At 40.5% G+C, this 24,442-nt stretch overlaps 1 long non-coding RNA gene across 1 annotated transcript in view; it reads right to left on the bottom strand.

Annotated features, from left to right (window-relative positions):
* LOC131382287 (uncharacterized) overlaps nucleotides 1-24,442 on the bottom strand; it is a 312,337-nt gene that overhangs the window by 239,817 nt on the left and 48,078 nt on the right. The window contains exons 2-3 of the long non-coding RNA XR_009211603.1: nucleotides 21,999-22,118; nucleotides 19,079-19,172 (exon numbers count right to left, since the gene is read on the bottom strand). This is a non-coding gene — a long non-coding RNA (uncharacterized LOC131382287). The remainder of the gene's footprint in view (nucleotides 1-19,078; nucleotides 19,173-21,998; nucleotides 22,119-24,442) is intronic.

The raw sequence follows: 24,442 nt of genomic DNA, 5'->3' as shown, positions 1-24,442 counted from the left end.
TTCCCCCCTAAGTTGTGTAAAGGAACAAAGTGGATATTATTCTTTAAATCTAAGTTTAAACAGCTTAATGAGTGGAGCCAATTGAAGTAAATCATAATTGCTAAACAGGATTAAGTTTACAACAGCCTTGTGAAAGTCTGCAGAAAAGCACAACACAAAAATAGCCCTAGACAACAGAAATGCATTTGTATGGAGCTGCTGTCCCAAGACTCTTTTCTCTAAAATGTCGGTATTATGAATCAATGTGTGTAAAACAGTAACCTTCATGGGCCTATGTTCTAACTTGATCCATATTATTTATGTTCCACACTTTATCATATAACTGGCAAACATTTTCAAATAGTAAGACTCAACATGCCATCAACAGTGATGTACAATCAGGCTGAATTACTTTCTCCTGCATTAGTAAATTAGGGCAATCCCACCCAGTCATACTCATTTGTCCAACTTTTGTACTACACAATTTTTCTTCAGACTAATGGATTTTATGCAGGTGATCAAAAGTCGTGGGGCTTCTTCTCAATTCAATTAGCTAAATTATTTCTTGCCATTTCGAATTATAGCCTGAGTCTCCACAAGGCAGCAATTTTTAAAAATTGTAAAGTGGGATTATTTATGCTCAGATATCAGACCTATAGTAAGAATAGCCCAAACCCTGATAAGATACGGAGAAGGAAGGACAATAAGCAGGTGAACTGGAACTATTGCCAGACTGCCTGCCCAACTTCATAAGCCCTCTGCCCACAATGATCTACTTGCACTCACTTGCACTCTACTTCCAATCTACTTGGAATTTTACTAAGGCCCTAAGATAGAGCAAACACTTTGGTGCAAGTTTCTCAACAAACCTTTGTCCAACCACTATTCTGGCCAGATGCTCAGGAAAAAGGGGTTCTGTGGACTAATAAATTTGGGAAATGCTGCATTTTACAAAGCTCATTAGCATATTAAAAGCTCCTAGAAGCCCTACATAAACTTTTAATTTAGTTAACTTAGCTAAACCCCCTGCTTCCCAAAATTAAGAGGACACAGAATCTCATTTTCAACATAACATCCCACAGAACCAATGTTTTGCCAGGATTCACTTTGGGAAACCCAATTTTAGAGCTCCAATTTTGCTTTCTGCTTACGTTGTCTTTGCTGATTCAAGCTGGATGATATGTTGTAAATAATCCACTGTACCTTTATGGAGAGTGCCATAATCTCTAGAGCTTGGTGGATGGTTTGAGTTTTATGTAAGTTGGAATTTCTTGTGGGGCTTAAGCTACCTGCTAATTTTGAGCTTGAACCAGGCATTCACTGTTACATTCAACCTTAGTGCACAGAGTGAAAGGTTTTTGGAGTGTGCCAAGTTGACCTGTTACTGTAACTTCTACAAACACTTAACTTTTGCCCAACATTGAACCTCACTTGACTAGTATTAGGGTAGGCAAAGTGAATTATTTAATACTCCACTTGACTGGTATTAAAGTCTCCACTTGATTAGTATTAAGGTGACCAAAGTGAATTGTTTAATACTCACTCTCACTTTATTGAATCCAGGTCCAGGCCTTCCACAGCAAACAAACAAACAAACAAAAAACCATCCTTGATTAATTACACTAAACTTCTGATTTCCCTTTCCGTGGTCAAGTAACATCCTCAGAACACAACATCCCATCTAATCAGGCAATGTCATAGACCCTTAGCTCCCCAAATTCAGAAATCTGCAAAGAGTGCCTCCATCATCAATGTGATTCAGTGAGGACCTAGCATAATAAAGTCTTAGCTCCAAAATGCTAAGTTTTGCCAGAGCATATGGGGTTATAAAAGCAAATGTGTACTATGCATAATATCATGTCACATTATCGGGCACATTTTTAAAAAAGGCAACACCCACAGGTCTGAACAACTTCAGTTTTATGCAAATTCTGCAAGCACTAAGACGTGCTTACTTGTCACTTTTTTGTTGTATCAGCACAGTGCCCCAGGGAGAAATCACATCTCACTTTGCTTTGCCATTATTAGCGTCTACCTTTGTAAATACTCTTCTCACTTGCTAAAGGTTTTCTGGCTCTACACAAGAGTTCTTCATTCACAATCTTCTTTTGTGACTGGCAGAGAGGAGCTTCTGTGAGTACAATGATGCAACTCAATCCTCCTTGGGAATTCAATATGCTGTACCATTGATGCCCAACCCCACACGCTTTTTATAATCATAGCCATCATCTTTTTATTATGTCTTGGACTTGAGGAGGCCTGAAAGCAGATGTAACTCATGATGACCTGACTTCAATGGGAGAATGAACCAGGTGGCTAATTGTCTCTAAAACAAATACACTGATAATTAGCAGGAGAGCACAATGCAACAGAAGCCTAACCACCAACCTTTATTTAAGTTAAGCAAATGGGTGAGCAAATGATGCAGCTGCACCACACTTTGACAAGTTAATAAGGGAGCCATACTTCATCTCCTCAGCCATACTAGCCAAAGCATGCCCTCAGGACTTGGTATCAATGATACTAAAACTGTGAACTTGGGAAATTGTCAATGCTTACAGTGAAAACCCCTTGCCTGACTACTTGGTGGAGCCAGGGTTTAAGGTGTTAGATTTTCTCACCTATGGGACAGTGCAGGTCAAATCAAAGACAATAGAAAATTGATGAGATCTCATCCATACACACTGGAAGTGCTAATAATTGCAGCTCTCTAAGAGTGCTAACTTAGTGACAAAATCATTGCAGATTTCATTTTTCTAGGGTTTAGCATTACTTGGCTTGGATTGGCTAATGTCTAGATCAGGGTTCAGCAAGCTTGTTCTGTAAAGGGCCAAACAGTAGATATTTTAGTTTTTGCAGACTTTACGGTCTCTGTCACAACCACTTACCTGTGCCATTTTAGTGCAAAATAGCAATAGATAAGACAGAAATAAGTGGCTGGCTGTATTCCAATAAAACTTTATTTATGAACTCTGAAATTAAGTTTCATATAATTTTCACTTCAGAAATATTATTCATCTTTTGATGCCTTTTCAACTATTTACAAATTTAAGAATACTTCTTAGATTGTGAGCCATATAAAAACAGGCTGTATTTGAACTACGAGCTATATAGTTTACCAACCACTGGCCTAGATAAATGAATTGATCTTCATTTAAGGATTCAGAGATAACATGGGGTTATTCCTGTTTGTTTCTTAGTTGCACAAGGGAATTCAGTTCATGAGAAAGAACTGAAGCCATGGGAAAGGGCGATTCAAATTACTCAATTCAATAAATACATATTGATAATAATCTGCTGTACAAGTCACAGGTCCTAACTAAGGGCCTAGACTCTCTGAAGTAGATTTTGATTCAGAGTTCCAGTAGCAAATGGATCAACCTTAGGGATTAGGCAAAGGGACTCTTCCCTGGATGATTTGTCAATAGGTATTAAAATATACATATTATGTGGCCCAAATTCTTCATTTCTGGGAATTTATCCTAACAAAATAACTAAAATTGTGTGCAAAAATTAAACAACATCAAGGATGTTTTTTATCTTATTATTTACAAGGGGAAAAAACTGGAAATAAACAATAGAAATGTCAAACAGTGACACTGTTATTGTCAATGTTAAATAATAGGAACTTAAAGAATTTACGGTAATATTCTATAAAATTATTATGTAGCCATTAAATGTATGATGCATAAGACTATGTATTATGGGCAGGGTGTGGTGGCTTACGCCTGTAATCCCCGCACTTTGGGAGGCTGAGGCAGGCGGATCACTTGAGTTCAGGAGCTCCAGACCAGCCTAGGCACGATGGCGAAACCCTGTCTCTACAGAAAAATACAAAAATTAGCCAGGTGTGGTGGCACGTGCCTAAAGTCCTAGCTACTTGGGGGGCTGAGGCAGGAGAATTGCTTGAGCCCAGGAGGTTGAGGTTGCAGTGAGCTGTGTTTGCACCACTGCACTCCAGCCTGGGTGACAAAGTGAGACTCTGTGTCAACAAACAAACAAACAAAAACTACGTATTATGAAAGGATGTTCATCTAGGAGAGGAAGCATGTAACAAAACGGTAAAGACCAAATGATCTCATTTTCATCTTTAAAATTGCAGAAAACATCTAGGAGGATAACTAAGGTGCTGGTTTTCATCACTGAGAGGTGGTTTACGACTAGTCCTTAATTTCTTCTTCTTTTGTATTATGTTTTCTTGTTATTTTCAATTCATTCACTCATTCAAACCATGTTTATTAAGCATTTAACATATTCCAAAACATGTTTTTCTACAGTGGGAATATTATATTGTGTAATTTTTTAAAAACTAAATATTTAAAAGAAGAAGTGATCCCCCAAAACTTAATGTAAGAATATACAAGCAATGGGGTGAATTGCATGGATGCCCACCTCATAGGGGAGATACTGAGGAAGACGAGGACCAGAGTGACTAAGGCAGACACAGCTGGGAACTGAGTCTAAGACATCTAAAGCTACATGGTGAACAACTGTTAGCCATACTGCAAGTACCTATGCCATTCTTTCTACCATCTTATAAAACCATTTCCTAACCCTATGAAGGGACCAGTGGATAAGACACTAAAACAAGGCAAAGATTTAGCCTAATAATACAGTCCTATAATGCCCCCTTCTTCTGACAGAGAGAGTGAAAAAATGAAAGAAAGGGAGATTTGGGCAGTCTGCCTATTCAATCTGGAGATTGAAAAAAAAAAAAAACAAAAAACAAGTGACTTAACACAATATCCTCATCATGGTAGAGTCTAGACTGCACTAGATTGGGATAATTTTGACATCTTTTGTCAAGCATAAGTATTTTAAAGCACATACAGCAAAGTATCAGAATAATGGTGATGCAGAAGTAGAAATGCAAACATTTCCACGTTTTTCCTACAGACCTCTTTGACTTGCTGGTCTCACTGAGGTATGTATCTTTTTTTTTTTTTTTTTTTTTTCTGAGACAGAGTCTCGCTGTGTCACCAGGCTGGAGTGCAGTGGTGCAACCTCAGCCTCACAGCAACCTCCGCCTACCAGGTTCCTGTGAAGTGATTCTCCTGCCTCAGCCTCCCGAGTAGCTGGGATTACAGGCACGTGCCGCCACACCTGGCTAATTTTTTGTTATTGGTAGAGACAGTGTTTCACCATGTTGGCCAGGCTGGTCTCTAACTCCTGACCTCAGGTGATCCGCCCCCCTCAGCCTCCAAAGTGCTGGGATTACAGGCATGAGCCACTGCACCTGGAGGGTATGTGTCTTTTCCAGCGCTAAGCCTAAATAATTGTTCTTCTGACATTCAAGATGTCTGTCATTTTCTACTGCTTCTGAGATTATACCTTTTGTGTGGTTCAGAAAACCATGGAGATAAGAAGAATTTACAGGGTTATTGGAAGATGAGGACATACAATCCCAAGACCATCATGTATCACATATTATTTCAGCTATGAGATTTTTATAGTGGAAACTCAGATATAGAACAATTGAATAACAATTGAGCCTGAATACTAAAGTGCATTGCTTTTAGTAAGTTCTCATATGAATTCAGACAGTTAGATGTGGCTTCAAACAAACTGATGCCTTATTGAAAACACAGGGTGTCTATTTCATTTTCTGCATCTCTCTCTTCCCATTGACATTGAATAATTCTCTTCCAGCCACCTAAAATAATAGTTCTGGTGTGTAGCTGGCTGACAACCCAACATACAATCAAAACCATGCTGGCCAGATATGTGTAACTGCTTCTCAGCCATTGCTGATCCATCTGTCACTTTCCATACATTGGGTTGGAAAAAGTATTCAGTGAGCAGATAAAGTCTACCAAGCATGCATGCATGCACACATCACACACACAGAGACACACATACTTATTTGCCCTGTATGGGATTATGTGGGTGTATGTATTTATCTAGAATATAAGCCAATATTTTTCAACAACAGTTTTATCTCCATTTACATAACAATTTGTTGTTGTTGTTGCTTAATTTCAAAATAAGCTATCCTTTCTCCTCCTTCCAAGAAGAAAACCAGAAACGTTGCTTTCACTACTGCCATTTTTCAAAAGACCCTCATCTGTACTCCAGGGAGAACCAGGTGGGGGCACAAATATTTGCATCAGCTATTTTGGTTCTATAAACACTCAAAGGAGCAGCAATAGTAGGGACAAAAGAGAAACCTAGAAACAGTTGTTCTAGTCTTTCATATAACACTTAATTTTTCCATTAATGTATGAAAATACTCCAGATGCCGGTTATAAGTTGCATTGCTATTTTTACTTTTATTTTCATCAATAATAATCTCAGCTTTTATTGGGCATTTCTTTTCCAGAGAGCTCTAAGAAGTTTATGCAAATCATTTTTTTATCTTCACACCATCTTTGAGACATAGCCAAGAAGTAGATCATTTTCTACTTGAAAAGATAAAAAGAAATTGGTAGAGATGTCAGCACAGGGAAAGATAACTGGCCTGTCTGCAACCAGTTCTCTCTCCAGTTATTGCCACTCTGGCAAACCATGATTTTTTTTTCCTTTTTTTTTTCCCCCAAGATGACATCCCCCAGGTTGGAGTGCAGTGGCATGATCTTGGCTCACTGCAACTTCTGCCTCCCAGGTTCAAGCAATTCTCCCTGCCTCAGCCTCCTGAGTAGCTGGAATTACAGGTGCCTGCCACCATGCCTGGCTAATTTTTGTATTTTTTAGTAGAGATGGGGTTTTTGCCATGTTGGCCAGGCTGGTCTTGAACTCCTGACCTCAGGTGATCCGCCCTCATAGGCCTCCCAAAGTGCTGGGATTACAGGGGTGAGCCATTGCACCTGGCCAATCTTTTTTAAAAGAAACTTAGGTCATGTCTTTCTGATGCTTGCCCTGAGGGCTGCAACACCTTGCCTGATCTGCCTGCTCTGAAAGCATATCTCCTGCCTCCTTCTTTGCTCACTATGCTCCTGTGGTATTACCTGCCCAGGGTTTGGTATCCCAGAATCATTTCCAGTGACAAAAATTCATGTAAGAGTCATTTATGTGGAAAGCTTCCAGAAAAAAACAACAGGGGAATGAGGAAGTGGAACCAGGAAGGGAAGGAAACCAACTGAGATGAAAAATCAAGCAAAGTCCCAATGAGGACATCTTCAGTCAATTCCACAGAGGATCTCTGGGAAGGTGACCCTCACTGGGGGCAAGGGAGATGAAGAATTTATACCTCCACGCCCATTAGTCATTGGGAAAGGGCTTCCCTGAGGGATATACATTCCAAAAGCTTCTAACTCTCAGGATTTGAAGGCAAAGTGAATTCTGGCACCCTGAAGGCAGCTCTCCAACAAGGCAATGCAGATGCTGCCACTGGGAGAGAAAGATACCAAATGCTAATAAATCTGAAGGGATATGGGCAGAGTCATGACAGTGCCTGCTACACTGGGCTTCTGTCCTAAAACACTCCATGGAGGTGTCATGAGGCCTCATCAAAGTCAGTTCTCCTGTGAAACTCTCTCCCCCTGGTCCTTTGCACAGGTGACTTCTTTTTCTTAAGATGGCCTCTGATTCATTTTCACCCCCTTCTCTCTCGTAAATGGAAGTGAAGCTATCTGTTTAAAGGAAGCTCTCCCTCAATCCATCCCTCCAGTGCCCTGTTACATCCTTCTTGGCATTTAACACAATCAGTAATTGTTTGCTTACTTCTTGTCCATTGCCCCAGTGGATTGTAAGCTCTGTGAAAGCAGGGATAGTGTCTGTCTTGTGTCCACTGTATCCTGAGCACCCAGCCCAGCTTCTGATACCCAGGAGGCACTCACTCAACTGGTACTTCTTTAAGAAGTGAATAAGTAAATCATACATTTTTACACAAAACAATTTCATGTGCTCTGCTGTGGATAGCAATTAACTTTAAGATACCTAAAAACAAACTTGGAAGAATAGAAAAAATTTTCATGGTATTAAAAGCCTAAACTCTACAGTAATATATCGATAAGCTAAGGCCAAAGTAATCCAAGCATTAAAAAAAAAAAAAAAAAAAAGGAAGTTAAATACGAAACTTTCTCCTCTACGTTTAGTGGAAAAGTCAACAAATGGTAGAAATGAGAAAACTAAAAAAGGATTTTTTGGGGGGGATGTTTCTATTTTAATAAACCAGATTGTTTCTAAATTGGGTATGGGAACTTCTTTCACACATAATGTTTATTTTTAAATTACTCTCCCCCCTAAAAATAAGGTGTTTACCATGTAAGCTGAGCTTACTTGAGTTGTCTGTGATAGATGGATACAAAAACAGCCCCAGTTTTTTTTCTCCTATATTCAATGGGAGTTTGTTGTTCCCCCTTACTGAGAGCCATTTCTCACCTCTTAAATCTGGATAGTGTTTGCCAATAGAATGAGGTCAAAATGGTAATGTTCCAGTACAGATTCCAGGCCTCAAGAGAACTTCCATGCTTCTACTCTCTTTTGGAACCCGGCCATCACCATGTGAACACATCCAGACCGAACTGGAAGGAGAAGAGACCGCAAGGAGCCAAGATGGTATCTCCCAGCCGTGACCATCCTAGACTAGCCATTCCCCCACTGACCACAGGACATGAACAAGCTCAGTGAGATTGAGATTGGTCAAGCCCAGCCTGTATCAGTGAATCTACCCCACAAACACACAGACTTACAAGGAGTAATAAATGTAGTTTTAGCCACTACAGACATTCGCTGCACTACAGTAGCTAAATGAAGCATTTCCCCCAGTCATTATGCTACAGAACCAAGCTGGACTTGAGTCTCACAACAGCTTTGGTGCATCTCTGTTTTGTGTATTTTTATTGTTATTGCAGTTGTGGTTTTCAAGTCAGCTTAATAAAAGTATAATTTAAAAAAAAAAGCCATCCCAGAATTATTTAGTATAAGTGATTAGCATAAAAAGCAACCTCAACAGGCAAGCTCTTTCAGAACAATAGCTCTTTCAAACCTCCAATAGTCTACTGAGGCTTAAAAGCAAAGCGTTTACTTTGGCAAAAAGGACAAAAAATACACATGCCAAAATAAAATAAAATAAGGAATACAGTCTAGTTCTACTCCCTATTATACCAATCAACCATACTCATTAAGACGTACATACTTTCCTCTTAAGTTTATAAATAATTAGTTATGATTTAATAGTAAGAATAGGATCAAGTGAATCATTGTTCACTTTTTTTAAGCTACAGTGGTACGTGGGATTTTTCTCTTGCTGTTGCTTTTACCAGATCATCTGCCATTTCATTGTCCTGCGCAAAAATAAAAATCTAGGCACCTGCCAAACCAAAAGAAAAAGAGAGAAATAGGAAGGAGGGGGAAGGAGGAAAGCTTTGTTCAATGTAACTGCTCATTGGCCTATATGAAAAAGAATAGCAAATAAACAACCTGCCACAAATTGAGGTGTATACGGTGGTATAGACCTTTAAAGCATATTTCAGTTGCCACAGTTACCATTTTGCAAAATAAAATAAAGCAATAGAACTGTCAGATGAAATTTTGGCTGCATTTCCTGTGGAGGTTCAATGCATTTTTTTTTTTTTTTTTTTTTATTGACAGCCTTTTCCTCCAAATTTGGGTGTGATAGTTTCAATTCTAATTGTGTATTGTTCTGGGGAATGGCTCATTTTCTGATGTGTTTTTACTATATCAAAAGCCGAAATTTTTTAATCAAATCATCGTTTCTTCTTCTTTCTCTTTGTCTTCTCCTTCAAACATGTATGCCTTTACATGTATTGTTTATTGGTTTATAATTGAATAAAGAATAGTTTCATTGCTGCACAAAGAGTTTTGGAAATGAAAAGTTTACCTCCTTATAATATTTAGAATCTATCATTTTACTTGCAAAAATTTTGGAGTTGTGGTTCCCTGTGAGTTGTTAAAGCATTCTGTAAACTTTAATTTATCCAATGTAAACCTTGAAGAATCCTGGATGAAATAACACGGATGAAATAGCAACAGACCCTTGTCTGATCTTTTGTCCTAGCCTTCCATGGTGAACATTTTTTTTTTTTTGCAGTGCTTCCTAGAACCTATTTTTCCTTTTTCCTTTCCTAATTTCACTCTGAATTTTTGAGGCATGTGGTTTGGGTGGGATTGATCCCATTCCCAGTTGTATCCAGCTATGTATTTGCTTAAGCCAATCAGTGTATCTCATCTGCTGTGTAAATATAAAACAAAACTGATAGATGCACTATTTGAGCCCAATGTAAGTTCTCATCTGAATCATTCCCTCTGGAATGATCAACTGAAACCACTAATAAATGCTATTTTCTTCTTTCAGCCAGTTTGAGTTGAGTTTTACACCATCAAGGATTATCAAAAACTTAAAATTTGAAACAGAACTACTGAAAGATAACATGGAAAACTTTGGAAATTAATGTGTTTCTCATTAAGAGTATCCAAATGGGGTGGAATAGCAGAGAAGAAATCCAAGCATCATAGAAACAGTTTTCTTCTAAAATTACTATCAACCCTTTTGCTCCTGAATAGTGAACGAAAATGCATGAAAGTTAGATTAATATAAAGCCCACCGCCTGTCTCACCCAGATGGATAGTAAAGTCACAGACATGGCAAGTATAGAGAAGACAAACACCCAGATTCCCTTGAAATAATTAATGCACCAAATAATTGCCTCAGAGCCCCTCTTTGTTTTGCTACAGGAGTCTTAGTCTGTGGGAGCCAACCATGAAAATAGAAACCACTCTAGACACTCAACTGAGAAGTCAAACAGGGATAGGATGGCAACTCAGAAATTAGCAACTGCGTGAAGCTGGAGAATCCCCTAGGCAGGAGGTTCAAAGGGAGGAGGTATTACTGGAGCCCAGGGCTGAAGGGAGAGACCAGAACCGCAAAGGACCTGACCAGTGAGAGGTGGTGCCACAGAGGATGCTCACGCCCCGCTAGCAATGCTGCAGGAGGTATAGAAAGCAGGAGAAATATCCTGGCTTTCCCCTTCCTCCCACACTCTAGTCTCTTGCAAGGGCCTCCTAGCAGCCAACACAGCCAAAAACCCCAGACCAGGGAGCCTAGAAAACACAGTCTGTAGTTATCAGCTCATCTGTGATACAGGGCAGAACAGGACAAAGGCAAGGAGTAAATCTGAGTCAAGGACCAGCACAGGATCTAAACCACACTGGGTGATGGAAGCACACTGACCTCAGCATACACAGGTAAGGGACAAAATCATGGGATGCTCTTTGTCTCCAACCACAATCAAATCAAAGCCAAAATTCAAGGCATTTGTTAAACTTAGTGCCATGTGTTCAATCAGCTCCTGCTTATGATTCATAATTGCAGTGTTCCACACTTCCTGATCCCCTGCTCAGAGCCTTCTTCTCTAGCAGTTTTCCCCATCTCGCTAAACAGCAACCCCATCCTAACAATTGCACAGCCCAAAAACATCTGCCAGCAAAGCTTAACAGCTCTACCTTCAAAATGTATCTAGAAGCTGAATATACCTCAACTTGTGGGGCTGCCATGCTGGTTCCAGCCACTATAATCTCTACCTGAATCACTGCAGTCACCTTGTAGCAGGTCTCCTTGCCTCTGCTCTCGTCCCCCCTCACCCTACCGCACAGAGGAGCTGGGGCAATCCTTGTAAAATATGTTTGTTTCTGTCACGCCTCTGCTCAAACATCCCTGACTCCCATCTCCTTCTGTGTATTATAAGCCCAAGGAAACCTTTCAGGAACAAGACCTCTTCAAGTCCAGTAAATTCATCTTGGATAATTACCCCCACTGTCATTAAATCCATGAAATTAGGCTACAGTTTATGGTTTAAAAAACAGTTCTAACCATTTGTACCTGCAATGTTGTAAAAGGCTATTCCATGTCCAGAGCACTGTTCCTGACATAGTAAATATTTGTTGAAAGGTGTAAATATTGAATGGGTAAATGGATGAATGGATTGATGGACATATCAAGAATGTGAGATTAACATAGAGCTGATTAAGTGGTTTGAGCTGAACAATAGAATATTATTTTTTAGATTATTTAGATAGACTTTGAAAGGAATCCATTCAAACCATGCTCTGAGTTATTTATAAAGTGAACTATGTTATGTAACATATTTTTGTAAATCTGCAACTTTGTGAGCTTGGATAAAAATGGTTGTAAAGAATAAGAATTAACCCACGCAATATAGATATTTCCAAACCAGAATTATTGCCCAGAGCCAAACTCTACAACTCTAACCAAGCTACCTTGAACAAAGTTTATCACTGAATGTGTGAGGCAGCCAATATCATCTTTACATGAATAAGTAAATTGAGGCCCAAATGGTTCATTCAATCTACTTTTTAAAGAAATATTATTGCATAACCACTATAGGTTAGGCACCGGATAGGATAGGAATGATTTTAACATGAACAAAGCAGACAAAAATGCTAGGCTCATAGGATGCTAGGAGAAATCAACTTTGATCAAATACCTGTAAGTAATATGTGTACTACAAGTAGAGACAGGCAGAGCTGTGAGAAATGTAACAAAGGGAACAAACGAAGTCTAAGAGTTTAAGCTGGGACTTGGAGAAGATAATAGTGCAAACTCTTTTAGTGGTTCTCAAACTTCAGGATGCCTCAGAATCACCTGGAAGGTTTGTTAAAACACAGATTGCTGGGTCCAGCCTCAGAGTTTCCGATTCAGTAGGTGTGGGCTGGGACCTGAGAATCTGCATCTCTAACAAGTTCCCAGGTTGATACTGTTGCTGCAGTTTTGGGGGCTGCATGTTGAGACCTACTGAGCTAGGTAAAGTTGGAGACCAGAGGCTGGGGAAGTGGTCTTCTGGGCATGGGAACAGCATGTGGGAAGCCCCTGGTATAAAATTTTGGAATCAGAATAATGCCTTATATCATTCAGGATCCCGGCAAGAAACAATGATACACTTAAACTGTATAATTTTGAAAACTTTAATGAAGTGACTATTCACAAAGCTTTAGGCAGAGATAAGGGAAATGAACCAAGGAAGAGATGGTGAAACATCAAAGGCTAGCAACAAAGGAGACTTTACCTGCCCTAAAACTCAGGGGCATGGGAAGAGATCAGAAAGGAAAACCAGAGAGAGCTAGAGCCCCAGGACAAAGCCGCCTCAAGGGAGCAGTGACCCTTGGTAGGGAAAGGTAGATCTTTCCAACCTACAACCTGGCAGGGAGAGGGCCAGGACTGATTCATCTCCCCACAACCTCCCATTTTCCAAACTCATTTCAGTGACAATGAAAAGCCAGAGGTCAAGGAAGCTCAGGTGATGCTTCCCAGGAAGTCAGGCTCCTGAGGCCCAGAGCAGAAGGGAGAAACATGCAAAGGGGCATAGAGAGGCACGCAGAGAACACCAGCATTTGCCATGGGCTAGAAGAGGCAGGCAGGCAGGACCTTGTGGAAGCCTTTGTAACCAGTTTTCTATTGCGATGTGACACATCACCACAAACTTAGCTGCTTAAAATAACATATATTTATCATCTCCCAATTCTGTGGGCCTAGAGTCCAGGGCATGTTCAGCTGGGCTCCCTTCTTCAGGGTCTCACCAGGCTGCAATTAAGAGGTGGAGTTTAACGAAGGTAGCATAAACACTGGAGTGACAGCCCACCATCTGCCATATTCTATTGGTTAGAAGCAAGTTGCAGGTTCCATACACACACAGGGGAGGGGATTAGGCAAGGACACGGATAGCAGAAGGCAGGATCACTGGCGGTTACCTTAGAGCTTGTCCACATTATCACCTAACATTAAAAACCATATTAAGGACTTAAGATTTTATCTTAAAGCCAATAATGTGAAACCATTCAAAGAGCATACTAGATTGAGAAGCAGCAGAATTAGGTCTACACTTCAAGGCTCACGTTAGTTCTCAGATAGTGGATTACCAGAAAACACAGAGGGTCTACTTATGGTCACAGAGTTAGTTAGTAGCTGAGCCAGGGCTACAGCTCTTTGAGAACTACCATGCTCCAATGTTATTACAAGGTCCCTTTCTGTTCCATAATGCCATATTTCTCTGCATCTACAAGATGATTAACTGTCAAATTTAATAGCGTAGCATCAACGTGAAGGATAGAGAAGTAATAGACAGACTATTTTGGTCAGCGAATATTTGGACTTGGTCTTATATAAAATCTAAAACAAATTCAGAGTTTAATTTTTTCCCCTTTAAAACGTTTATGTGTATGGACTCTTTCTTTGGAAATAAAAGTTCTCTCTCCTGGACGTCATCTGGAGGGGTACTGGATCCCTCATGCAAGTGGAAGAACTCTGAGTTCACTCACCTCTCCCTTCAGCTGCTGGTCTACCTGGGCTCCCAAACCTTGAAGCAGGATCTAATCCTCTCACATGCTACAGGTAGGAACATAATTAGGTACAAGCTTTCTGGAAAGAAACAGCAAAATATGCATCTAGAGCCTTGCAGTGGTATACACTGGCTCATGAGAACCAATTGTTTAATTATCAGGAATTTTTCAAGCCAGGCATTAAACCATTGGTAGCTTGAAGTCAGCAATGGTTGGGATACCCATACTCTAGAAACTGGCAAATGCTACAAATCAGGGTGGGTTTTTTTTTCTGTAAGATTTTTGTTAAACATTTACCAGCACACCACTGCTTTAAAGTTCAAACTCTCAACCCTAACAACTCTACTCTAAGAAATATTCAGAGAAGCAAACAAATATTTACATATAAAAAAGTTATTTGTAGAAAATAAAGTTGGAAATAACCCAAATATCTAAGAAGCAGCAGATAAAATGAAATGCTATGTAGCCACTAAAATTATATTTTTAAATCTATTTGATGACATGGAAAATTATACAGCATATAAGGGGAAATGAGAATATAAAACTCCACATATAGTACAAGAGAAAATTTTTGTAGGGAAATAGTATGTACATATATACAGAAAGAGAATTTAAATTTTTTTAAAAACTCATATAGTATCAGTGATATCTTTGGTAGGATAAAAGGTAACTTTTCTTTTTTATCTTTGTACATTTTCCAACTATTCTTTGATAAACATGTATTACATTTGTAATCAGTCAAAAATAAATACTATCCAAAAAAAAAGTAAGGTCAGAAGAAACTGGAAAACATCAGCTTAAAATCAGCCAACATTTTATGCTTACCATAGCATTTGCTGCACCATATTGACACCTACCAATCAGAAATAGACTATATACTTTCTACATCCCAGGTATAATAGGATGGTGACTCTGGATTGTGTTGAATCTGTGCATTTTTAGTTCTCCAAACTCTTAAGGATGTAGCCAGTTTTCAGAATGTAGCATAGAACTGCACTTCTGACCCAAAACCCATAAAAACAGTGAATTAAGCACCTAATTTACCACTTACAAGTCTAGCCCCCTCTTAACATCCCTTTCCAGGCCTCTCTCTTAGGAAGGAGCCTCACATTTTCTTGTAGAAACTGGAATTACGCTCTGGCCCCAGCTCCCACTCTCCTCCATGACGGGCATGATTTATCTGATCAGAGAGTTAGGAGAGGCTCTTTTGGAGCCAGCCTGTCCAGAGGACAAGCATTCCACTCTGCTGTCTGCCTTGGAGGACTGTGCCCGACTCCCGCATCATGGAGGATGCCTGCGGTTGAGCAGCTGTGCCAGTGACTGCAGGTAAGTGCTGATTTTACCGGTGAGTAGGCAAACCCACTTGGCCACAGATCTAACACATTCTCCAATCAAGTTTATTGGTAATCTAGGCAATATGATTTCCCCCATCTCTAGCATCTATCTATTAATTCATCCCTAATTTAGGAGAATATAGGGATATTGGTTATTAGTCTCCTCTAATCTCCAACACAATCCATCCGTGTCTGTGTCAAGCAGAAACTGCTGAAGACAAGGGTCGTGTCTTATATTCCCATTTTTGTATTCATAGCACTTAGCGTGCCCATTTGTGCACATAAAAGTGCCCCATAGAAAAAAGCTAGTCAAAGAAAAAGATTCAGAATGCAATCTCTTTACCTGTTACCTCTTATGTCCTACTGAATTCAGTGAGAGTGGCCCTTCTCTCCGGCAGATTTTGGCCCGTTATTCCTATCCTTGGTTTAACAGTTGGTGCAGCATTTGTGGTTTAAGCAATTTACAGTGATTGATGGGAATTAACACAAGGTGAAATGGGGTCTCATATGACAGACAGGGGAGAGGTATGGTCATCAGTTCTTAATTATAGTCTGTCTTCTCTTGGCCATCTAGTTTCTCCTTCTCTCCCTCCTTTAATAGCAATTTTAAATAAAGTGAAAATTTTAAACTGGGAAACATCTCTTCGTAGTCAATATAACTTTCTGTTGCCTTGGCTGGAGCCCCCTGACTAAATCACTCCTGAAAGTCAGTAACACCATTTCTTCCTTCTCATCAATTGGTACCAATTAGACACCTTCTAGGTAGAGAAATAATTTACTTAACTGCATAAGAAAATGGCCACTTCTAGCCCTTTAAGAATTTTGGTTCTCAATTACCCAGCCTTACTTCTCCTGTGAAGTGATAATTAGTCTAGATGATAACTGGATTACCAAGGACATCTCTCCCGACAGTCGTTTAACACCTAATCAAGTGTTAAGGTCGTAAATTATGCATTTCTCAACAGCATTCAGACCCATTTGAAAACAATTTGAAACAGTTCAAGAGTTCCTAGATGGTCTTCAGTTTTACAGGGCTGTGAAGGGTCCTGCTTAAAGGAATTACCCGCTTAGAAGAATTACCCGGTTAAAGGAGTTACCCACTTAAAAGACTCAAACGTGTAAGGCTCTCTAAGTTCTTTAATCTGCTGCAGATCATTATTTTTTTAACTGACAATTGAGTACCCTCCCCTCCCACCACATAAGAGAAATTGGAGTGTTTCCCACAGTGTCAATACACCTCCCCAGGGAGCTCAGATAAAAAGATTCTAGAGAGAATTTGAAAGGGAGAAAAATGACTTAAAAAAGTAAAGCCTTACAACTTAGTTTTTCTTACGACTTGTTCAAAAGCAGATGCAAAAATTAAAAGTTTGATACTGCAATACTGAAAACTACAGACTGTTTCTCATTTCTGGGTTCAGAGGGAAAAAACTATCCTAAGTGATTGGGGGTAGAGGAGATGTGGGGAAAGGGAAAACAGGGGAGTGCCATATCTTGCTCTGCCCACCTTTAAACAAAACCAAGCATCCTGTAAGCAGTGGGCTCTTCCGATGACATAGACCCTATTAGAACAATTCAACGCCACTCTCACCACCATCAACCCCATGTCTTCAGTTCCACCAGAGAACTGAGTAGAAGTCCATGTCCCGAAAAGCAGCCATCACCATAGTCTCACATTCTGCAATAAAATTTTCCCCATCAATTGGTCTATCGGTCCCTCTGCCTTCCCTTCCATTCCTCACAGGCAGAAATGTGGATGTCTCTAAAAGCTCTGAGAGACACACATTTACGACAACATGTCTCTAACTCCCCTTTAATAACGACACGCTTCTTTTGGAGCCTGAGAATCTGTTCGCATGCTCAGTCTCTTCCTCTTGGAAGGAGAAATGGTATAATTGGAAGCAAAGATTACACCATGTAATTGTACCAAGATAAGGATCCATCTTTAGTCTAGCCCAACTCAATTAGAATATTTTTACTGCTTAATTTGATCTGAAGAGCCTCAGGAAAAAAAAAATCTGTCTTCTTGGAGGAACAGGCAAAGTCTGACACACATGGTTTCTTCCCTCTTCCTCCCTTACTTGCATCTCAGTAACATTCCACATATTGAAAAGATAAGAACCAGAAATCCAGTGAGGGCAGCCCTTTTCCATCCCTTCTGCTACATTTTAAGACTTCACTCATTGGAACAAGCTGAGTTATTTGTGTGGCAAATACATCGAGTCTCTTCAAAACAAATATCTTTTATTTCAGTATACTTCTTAGAAAAAAAGAGAGAACAGAATTGGTGTAAGATACATAAAAGATCATTTTACTTGAGCCAATGTAAAAAACCTCTTGCCTGATCTCCTTGTTTAGCTTTCTAAATCAAAATATCACATCATCATCACTCTCCTGATTAAGAGCCTGTGATGGCCATCCATGTCTAGAAGAAGGAAATCCAGGCACCATTCAAAGACCTTCACAGTTGGGCTCCTACTCACCTTTTCACCTTTACACTGTCATTTTCCCTCAAATAAACACAATGCTTCCATCATCACTTACATTCTGCAAACAGGTATGCACATTCTTGTCTCTTTGTCTTTGCTCCCACTGTTCCCTTTGTGTCTAATCTCTTTTCTCCACTCCTTGCAAAATCCTCTTCATCCTTCAAGAACTAACTCAAATGTCATCTCCTCTATGGACCTCCTCTCTGAAGCTGATATAACATCCAGCACCTGGGTTCACCTGTCACTTTTAAATTCCTCTGTTGTACTTTTATCATAGTTTATTTGTGTGTGTTTCTCTCAAGGGATTACAAATTTCCTGAAAGCCATGATTATGTCTTCTAATTTCTGTATACCAGTATCTGCAGCACCTTACCTGGCATAGATGTGTACTATCTAAAAAGACATTCTAGAAAGAAATCAGATTTTCTTTTGTATTAAATGAGATTTTAAAATCTGTCTTTTAAAAATTTATGGATGCATTTTTACTTTGTTCAGACCCAAATTTCTGAACATTCATTCACATGAAAAGCTGCTATGCTAAAATTCAGAGAAATGCAAGAGTTGGTATTATAATCAATTTTCTTCTTCCTTTAGTCTTTCATATGAAGTTGTGTGTGTTTAGACATGTCTTCACTTGCAGTCATGTTTGACAGGGGGTCTTTTGCTCTTTGTATATCCCCAGTGTGTGTCACATAAACAAAAGTCCTCCTCTCACTGGAATACTGACAGAAATAAATCACCTTGTAAAGCAGACTCAAATGATAGTCTCCTGAATTTTGAAAGAATTTTTTTATTGAGATGCTGAAAAAGTATATGATAAATTGTGATCATTAAAGTAGAGTAGTTAACATATAAAATCATTTAACTCAAAGAAAAGCAAGGTCCCAGGTGATGTACAAATTAGGTATATACAGAGCTGGAGCAACAAATACATCACTTAGGTGGTGTATTAGTCCATCTTGCACTGCTGTAAAGAACTACCGGAAACTGGGTAATTTATGAAGAAAAGAGGTTTAATCGACTCACAGTTCTGCAGTACAGGAAGCATGGCTGTGGAGGCCCCACGAAACTTACAATCACGGCAGAAGGCAAACGGGAAGCAAGCATCTTCTTCACATGGCTGCGCAGGAGGAAAAGAGGGTGAACGGGAGGTGCCACACACGTTTAAACCAGATCTCAGGAGAACTCACTCACTATCACGAGAACACAAGGGGGAAATCTGCCCCCATGTTCCAATCCCCTCCCACCAGGTCCCTCCCCCAACATTGGGGATTACAATTCAATGTGAGATTTGGGTCCAAACATAGTGCCAAACTATATCAGATGGGTAAGGTTTCTGTGGAGTCCTCACTCTTGGACATTCAAGTCAGAGAGGACCATCAAGGCAAAAGCTCACTCACAAATGGTTGAGAATCCCACCTCCAATCCCCCAGCCTACAGGGGAGATATAAGTGCAGTGTTCATACTTCTCCTGTCCCTGCTCATTTGGGGGCAGGCTTTTCACCTGCTCTAAATCCTGCCTTGGGACTGCTCTCTAGCCACAGCCTTTGGTCATCCCCCATGAATGGCCAGTGATCTAAGTTTATGGACGTCCCTGTGGACAGGCAAACCAAGCTGATATAACCTCCCCATCACCAACTTCTGCTCCACGGTTTCTATCTTCTAGGCTCACAGATTCTGAAGAATCTCCAAAGTCTGTTCCTTTCTCTCTACATCCTAAAAGTTGTATTGGGTAATAATATAAAAATATCATGAAATATCATTAACAAAGTGAGGGAAGGCTCATGAATGCTGAGAGATAGGAACACGAGGCAGAAGTGGCCCCGGTCTCACAAAAGGAGGAAAGAAGACAGTCGGGCGCAGTGGCTCACACCTGTAATCCCAGCACTTTGGGAGGCTGAGGTGGGTGGATCACCTGAGGCCAGGAGTTCGAGACCAGCCTGGCCAACATGGTGAAACCCTGTCTCTACTAAAAATGCAAAAATTAGCCAGGCAGGTAGTGTGCGCCTATAATCCCAGCTACTCTGGAGGCTGAGGCTAGAGAATCGCTTGAACCTGGGAGGCAGAGGTTGCAGTGAGCTGAGATGGCACCACTGCACTCCAGCCTGGGTGACAGAGTGAGATTGTCTCAAAATAAAAAGAAAAAAGAAAAAGAGAACCCAGTGCTTAGAGCAAAGCAGAATATCTCACTAACCTTTGCCTGTTATCACAAGGGGATCATCGCTGTATAGCACAATCATATTTCCCTAGACTGAAACCCTAGTGGCCACCTTGACACCCTATGGTACTGTCTGGAAGGTTCACTCTTCTTTACCTGCCTAAAAGGATGTCCCCTCAACCCCACCAGTGACCTCACAGGATGGCAGCTTGTAGCAAGGAAAGATGGTTGCAAAAAGGAAGAAGGGAGATGGGACACTTCACGGTGTCTGCCCGTGGATGACGTGCTATATGTGAGGTGGTAGATAGATACCATTAAATAACATTAAATCTCGGAGTGAGGAAGTTATTCCCATAAGGCTCAATTATCTTTAGAGCCTTATGATGAGTCAAAGCTAAGTGCCAATTTAGTGCTACCAGGTCTTTAGCACCTTTCAACACTTGCAAGTTTCCCTTTTTAACAAAGAGTCAGCTGACATCAGACTCAGACCTCAATCAGGCTACTGTATGCAATGAGTCTTTTAATACTATTGTTTTGACATATTTAATTTTACAGTTATTTTATGTTTGTGGCAAGTGATATTTTCTATTCATTAGGTTCACATGACTTTCTTTTCAGAATAAATTATTTAACATGAACAATGAATCAGTTTAAAGTGAAATAAAGTAAATAATTGTGCAGGCTTATATAATTATTGTAAAAATCAGAAACAATGACTAAAGTTTAGGAAACATCAGTATAATCCTCAAAAAATGGGATAATGAGACTAGAGGACCTGGAGTAAAAATCCCATCTGTGCTCCTTTGTAATCTCTCTGAGCCTCAGTTTCTCACCTATGAAATGGGAATAAAGATAATATTCCACACAAGATTGTGGTTGGCCCAAGTGAGCTAAATATAGAAGATGAGGCTGAGTAAATCAGTGGGCTGGCACTCATTACAATAAGAGGGCATGACCAGTGCAGGCCAGTTAACTTACTTGTACACTACAATTATATTCTATACGAGTGGTCTCGAACCTTTTTGGCACCAGGGACCAGTTTCATGGAAGACAATTTTCCATGAACCGAGGGCAGGGGAATGGTTTCCAGATGATTCAAGCACATTACATTTATTGTGCATTTTATTGCTATTATTATTACCTCGTAATATATAATGAAATAATTATACAACCCACCATAATGTAGAATCATTGGGAGCCCTGAGCTTGTTTTCCTCCAACTAGATGGTCCCATTTGGGGGTGATGGGAGACAGTGACAGATCATCAGGCATTAGATTCTCATAAGGAGTATAAAACATAGATCCCTCACATGCACAGTTCACAATAGGGTTCCACTCCTATGAGAATCTAATGCCGCTGCTGATCTGACAGGCGGTGGAGCTCAGGCAGCACTGCGAGCAATGGGAAGAGGCTGTAAATACAGACGAAGCTACACTTGCTGGCCGGCCACTCACCTCCTGCTGTGCAGGCTTATACAGACCAGTAGCAGTCCACAGCCTGGGGGTTGGGGACCCATGCTGTATACCATGCATGGTATTTGGTTGTATTTGCCTCCCCCAAGAGACTATAAGCTCCTTCGTGGCAGTAACCATGTCTTATTGATCTGTGCCTTGGAACATTGCTTCTCTGTAGTACAGATTTTATGAATATTTTTAAATTGAATTGAATTAAACAATTGAATGGACGATCTATTTGTCTTGACAATCCAGCAAAGATCCTTGAGGTCAAAAATTGTCTGCTGTATCACATACAACTATTAGTGTAGTCCTTTCTCAGTAAAAACTCACTGATTGATAATATATCCATCTCTTATCTGGACTACTGTGACTCTCTTCTGGTTTAGTCTTGCTACCTCCACTGGGGTCCTCCCACAGTTCACTCCCCGCATGGCAATCAAAGTGATCTTCCTAAAACACAAGACTGACAATGTTACTCTCCCACCAAAAACCTACTTGGGGATAGAGTAAAACTTCCTGACACAATATACAAGGCCCTTAATTATCCATCTCCTACTTATAGCTTTAGTTTTGCCCCTGAGTATACCATCTCCTCCAGCTAGACTGAAGCATTTTCAGGTGCCCAAAAGAGCTGCATGGTCTGTCAACTCACGGTCATTGCACCTACTGTTGCTTTCTCTGGAATGTTCTTTTCTTTCCTGTTTCTCTACCCGGCTAGGTTCCACTCATCCCTCTAGATGTTCCCTCCTACAGAAGGCCTTTCTGCCCTGTTCTGCACCAGGCTGGACATGCCTCACAGGGGGATGTGGGCCATGTGAGAAAAAGATAGATTTCCCTTACAACTTTCAATTCAGGCATCACATTGAATCCACCATTTGTAGTCTCTGCCTGCAATATCTCAGGCACCTGGTGGGTCTCTGATCACTGACAGCCATGAGGCCTCTTGCTATTGTTAAATTGCTGCTGTGACTGTGTGTCTTGTTGAAGTGATTCTCTCAAAGAAAAAAATTACACCACTTATATAATGCCTGATCTTGTCAAGCTTACCTTCAGATTTGATTTTTTTAAAAAAAAACCTCTATAGCTCTTTTTATGTGAAACAGCTTTCATGGGAGAAAATAAAAGTTGAAAACATAATTGTATGCCTAGATTACGTTCCCATAGCCTGTAAAGCTTCCGACACTATGTGAGTGGCCAGTGAATTTGTGGGAAGGAAGGAAGGAAAAAAGGAAGATAGAGAAAGAGAAAATGGATAATAGGGCAGTAGAGAGAAAGAAAGGGAGCAGGAAAAAGCCAGAAGAGATAAAATTTTGTCATAGTTCCCGTTTATCTTCAGTAGCCCCATTGGATTTCACCCTTGCCAGCCTCTCCTTCTACTAAGCTCATTTGTGATGTTCTCATCTGACCACACTCGTGGCCACACCTTGGCAGCCCCATCCAGCCCATACTCCATGCAGTGTCTAGACACACATGAGCCTGGGCTATCTCTCCTCCTTCCCACTGGCTTCTTTTATAATCTTGGATGGGGGGATACAGCATGCACAATGGGCCAGCTGTCTCCTCTAACTCCATGTGCATAATAAGGCTAAACATCTTTGAAATTTGAGATAATTGAAGGGTTTCCTTAGGAGAAAAACCCCAACCAGACAGGACGTAGCCAACAGCATTTGAAAATGTTTAAAGTAGTTAACAATATTTTAAATTTAAGAGATTCTCCACAACAATTTGGAGTGTCAGTTTCTTCCCAAAATTGAAAGAACTGGCAACACAGGGCCAGCTCTGGTTGGATTTAAATAGAGCTGCTTCCTTCAGTGGTGGCACATGGTTCTCCCTCTAGTTTGCTGCAGACCCCACCCCTCCTTATCATGCCCCAATATTGAAGCCAAGCATACCTTGCCATGTGTCACATTGCTCTCATTTTATTTGTACTATATTTGCCTTACACTCGACTATGTTTATTCATTAACATTCCCTGTGAAACCCCAGAGACCCTTGCGTGTGCACTGTGCAGACCAGACATTCTCCACACATGCAAAGCAGATGGCCACCTAAACAGGGCTCATCTCTTTAGCTCTGAACAAGAGCCTGTGCTCTATCATTTGTTGCTAATAATTCATGTCCAAAGGAAAATAGGGAAGAAGAATTCTTTTTTAACTAACCCAGAGTCTCCAAACATGACTTCCCGTTTGTCCTTTTTCTTGGCTACTGGCATTAGCACTTGCTATCATTATTGTTACCTGATCTCATTACCTCTCAGGCTCTTTACCTCCCATTGCAGCATTTGCCCTCAAGGTAAACCTGTTGCCCGCCCAAGAGATAATGATACTTATCAGGACCTTTTATAGTGTTCCTGAACCTTTTGGGATTGAACCACATTTTGCACACATAAAGCCCTCTATTATCACCACTATTGTTGTCATTATTATCATTTGGGATTAGGCAGCCCTCTCAGAAGTCTTGCCAACCACAGGCAGATGCCACCCCAGAGCCTCATCTGGCCAGGCACAGTGACTGAGGCCGGACGCACCTGGCTGTAGGATGCTGGTTCAGCCTGCAGAGTCCTGGGCTCTTGCCAGAGAAGAAACCTGCCTTGAAACATTCACTCCTCCCTTTATGCAGGAAATAGAGAGAGTGCTGGAGGTGAGAAGGAGGCCTTTCCCAGGGAACTCAGTCTCCAGACCACACTAGTGGATTATCTTTGCTGCAGCAGTCCTCAAACTGGGCAGATCCTTAAAGAGCCAGATCCTCTGTCTCTCTCAGAAGAGAGGGATGTA

This window comes from Hylobates moloch, unplaced genomic scaffold (assembly GCF_009828535.3).
Source record: "Hylobates moloch isolate HMO894 unplaced genomic scaffold, HMol_V3 SCAFFOLD_22, whole genome shotgun sequence".
Lineage (NCBI taxonomy): Eukaryota > Metazoa > Chordata > Mammalia > Primates > Hylobatidae > Hylobates > Hylobates moloch.
Note: the sequence above shows the minus strand (reverse complement) of the source record. Positions and strands in the feature narration are given on the sequence as shown.